Below are 4,283 nucleotides of genomic sequence, written 5' to 3' on the forward strand. Positions count from 1 at the left end.
AGCTTATAGGATATTGAAGCTTTTTAAAGTCACGTGACCTATGACGTCATTGAAATTGATTGACACTCGTCATCGAGGTCAGTGGTTGAGTAGTGTACATTGCCTGAGTATCGGGCCTTTGTTTTAATTTTTTTTTTTATAATGCTTCTACTTCTACTTCTACTTTATTAACTGATAAAACCATGTCGGTATCACATCAGTATAAATAAATACAAGGTAAAAATATACAGATCTGGAATAATTTACATAACTTATACAATATATTCATAATTTGTAAAATAAATTTATAAAATAATTTTCAATAAAGTAATTCAATTAAATAATTTAGCTTAATTAATTTATAACTTGAATACTAGAACCACTGGCCATTATCAATTAAATGCTGCTGAAGCTTCTCTTTGAATTTGCCCTTTTCTTTTATGTTGGTAATTGAACCTGGTAAATTGTTCCAAAAATTTATAGACCACGGGAAAAAGCTATTTGCATGCTGGTTGCACTTGGAATGTGTTCTATGGAAGCGCTTGGAGTTGCCATTCCTTGAAGGCCGGTCCATCGGAACCAAGAAGGGTTCTCCCTCAATGTCCACAGTTCCATAAACAACCTGATGGAACATGGACATTCGAGAGAGAGTCCGTCTGCCCTCAAGGGATGGCCACTCCAGCTCTCTTAGCATGTTTGTTACGACCCCTGGCTCCCTCAAATAATTATTATAGCAAACTCTGGCTGCAGTCCTCTGCACCATATCAAGGCGGTGTTTATCCTTTTGGAGATGCGGGTAGCAGACAGAGTTTGCATATTCAAGCTTCGGTCTAACTAGACTGCAATAGAGTTTAGACTTGCAGTCTACCGAGGCTGTTCTAAAATTTCTTCTAATGACCCCAAGGGTCTGATTTGCACTAGATGTAATTTGTGCGATGTGTTTATCCCATTTTAAATCCCCTGAGAGTAGTACTCCTAGATAGGAGTGATGGTAAACCCTCTCTAGAATCCTGTTGTTAAGTATATAGGGATGGTCTGGAATTTTCGCTCTGCTTGTGGAGAAGCACATAGTGTGGCATTTCTCCACATTAAAGGCCATTTGCCAATCCCTCTCCCATCTATTTAGAGCATCAAGATCGTTTTGTAAAGCTAGGCTGTCATTTGAGCCATCAATAGTGCGATATAAAAGGCAGTCATCTGCAAAAAGCCTAATAGTTGACGAGATATTTAGAGGGAGATCATTTACAAAAAGCAGGAACAAAAGTGGTCCTAAAACTGTTCCTTGTGGTACACCAGAGGTAACAGAGCATTGACTGGATGTTGCACCCTCTAGTGTTACACACTGTGATCTCTGGGTGAGGAAATCTTCCATCCAGGTCAGCAAGCTACCCCTGATGCCATAATAGCTTAATTTGTAAAGAAGTCGTCTATGCGGCATTCGGTCAAAGGCCTTTGAAAAATCTAAGATAAAAGCATCAACCCGTTTCCCTTGATTTATGGCGCTTACCAAGTCATGGCATGTTATAATTAATTGTGTTTCACAGTTCCTCCTTTTACGGAAACCATGTTGAAAATCGCTAAGTATGCCATGCTGCTCCAAATGTTGCCAAACATGGTGGCATATTACATGCTCCAAGATTTTGCAAGTAACAGATGTAAGGGAAACGGGTCGATAGTTATTTGATGATCTTTTACCTTTTTTAAAAATTGGCACTACATTGGCAATTTTCCAGTCCATGGGTAATTTTCCCTGATCTAAGGACTGTTGGAAAAGTTGTGTATATAGGGGTGCCAACTCTTGGGATAATTCCTTTAAAATACGAGTTGGCAATTTATCAGGCCCCCCAGCCTTATTTGAATCAAGTGAATTCAAAAGCTTCTGAACACCATTTGAGGTGACTATGATTTTACCCATTTCTTGGCTTGATGAATTTGGATTTAAGCTTGGTGCTGTACTGGATTCCTCTTTAGTAAAAATAGAGAAAAAATAACCATTGAGGACATTTGCTTTGTCTAGGCTATTTGAAACAGCAATATTATGCTGGTTATGAAGTAGGTTAATACCCATGTTATCTTGCCTTTTTGATTTCACAAATCTCCAAAATTTCTTAGGTTGTTCTCTTTGAGAGGACCCTAGCAAATTATTTATATAATCTCCATATGATTTATTTAGCTTATATCTATAGGCTTTCCGAGTTTGTCTAAATTTCCTTTTGTCACTTTCCAAACCTGTACGTTTCTGGGTGTTATACAATCTTTGGACTTTTCTTTTGAGTTTGTTTAGATTGTGAGTAAACCAAGGGAGATTGTACCTACTTGAGGACATTTTAGCAGGGATATATTCCTCCATAAGAGAAGAAAGTTTTCCTTTTAACATGTCCCAGTTTTCCTGCAATGATCGAACAGTGAAGTTTGTGAAATAAACAGAGCTAAACTCTAGTAGGTCCCTTTTCATGTCAACAAAGTTCCCTTTTGAATACAGAAAGATCTTCCTCCTGATCGGGCGTGCCAGTTTTGGTGTAACTAAGGTTTGTATCTCCACACATCCATGGTCTCCCATTGCAGGTTTGACATGTACTGAGTCAACAAGGGTGCTATTTGTTGTAAAGAGCAGGTCAAGTATCTTATCACCACGGGTAGGCTTATCTACCACTTGCTCCAAACTATAAATGCTGCACATCTCCAGTAGCTTCTCGCAAGCTGTGACGTGACGGCTTCCTCTTGCAATGGTGTTTGTTTCCCAGCATATGTCTCCTCCAAGGTTGAAATCACCTCCGAGATATATAACTGAATTTCCAGACTTCCTCTGTAGTTTTGAAAGGGAGCGGTCTAACTCATCAAGTGCCTCGCAAGAACTGTCAGGGTTGTAAAAAGCTCCAATATATACATGTTTCCTTCTGTTAATAGAGACTTTAATCCAAACTGTTTCGCAGTCTGAGTTAAGTTCGTAAAGCTCATGACAGCTGAGATCCTTGACTGCTAATAGAACTCCCCCATATCCATCCGGTCTATCCTTCCGAAATACTGAGTAATTAGAAGGGAAGAATTCACAGGTTTTAACACTGGGATTCAACCAGGTCTCAGTTCCAATTACTATATCTGGACTCTCAGTTGCTAGGAAAGCTTGAAATTCACAGTTCTTATTCTTTAGGCTCTGGAAGTTGATGTTAAATACCTTCAGGCCTTGTTTATGGCGTGGTCGTGAGCTCTTGCGAGCATGTTCCAACACAGAACTCGTAGAGGAATTTCTTGGTTGAGTTTTAGCAACTGGGGACGAAGTTTGACTTGGAAGAAAATTGAAGGAGTTTGAGAGCTCCAATGTTGAAGCCGAACAGAGTCTCAGAGAAATTGGAAGCGTCACACTTGGGGCAAAGCCATAGGCAGGACGAATTTGCCAAGGACTCGTACGATGGTATGCTAATGTCCATACATTTCGCATGGTTCCAAATGTTACACGAGTCACATTGAAGACCACGTTGGTTTGACTTCACAGGCTTCTTGCATAGGCCACATGGATATTTCCAAGCTGGTCCTGGATTAAGGCTAATGTCTCCACAGAGGAGAAGGAGACCACATAGTAGTCTTGCACGTGTTGGAGGAGAATCCAAGATGGCGGAACCAGGCCGACCATTTACTCTTATTCTTCCAGAAAACGAGGTTAAAAATGCTTCTTGGCCTACATATTGTTGATAAATCAGTCCTGGGTGTATTAAAAAGTTTTCGGGACTGTCAAAGTCCAATTTAGAACTTAAAAGAAGGGCTAAAAACAAAATTTCAAGCGGAGCTTCGAATGGACCAGCCATCCCGCTGGTAGGTCTACAAGTCTACCAAAAGTCTATCGGTCTATTCTAAAAATTCACCATGTACTGTAACAAATTCGTATAAAACGACTCTAGAAATTTGAGCTGGGAAACCAAAGCGATGAAAAGTTCGACCATTTGATTCAAAGTTTGGGTGATTCCTGGAAACCGTTCGGGTTTTTCAAAAAGTATTTCCTTCCATTTTCCCTTTGTCCATTCTGGCAATTCCACGGGGTTCATTTCGGGGACTCCTTGGGATCGTTTCGGGGCCCGGGATCATTTGGAGGACTTTTGGGGATCTTTTCGGGTCCTGGGACCATTTCGGGTCCTGTACATGTTAAAAGAGCAGTTATACAGTAATAAACACAAATGTTGACGTAGTCATGGTGTTTTCGAACCTGCCTGCAAGCAGGCTGCAGTAAAAAAAAACTAAAAAAGCTAAATACTTGATTTCTGATGTTTTGCTGCCTGTGCCTGTGGAGCGTTCCAAAAAGCCTAGGGGCT

The sequence above is a fragment of the Nematostella vectensis genome, chromosome 4, assembly GCF_932526225.1.
Source record: "Nematostella vectensis chromosome 4, jaNemVect1.1, whole genome shotgun sequence".
Classification (NCBI taxonomy): Eukaryota; Metazoa; Cnidaria; class Anthozoa; order Actiniaria; family Edwardsiidae; genus Nematostella; species Nematostella vectensis.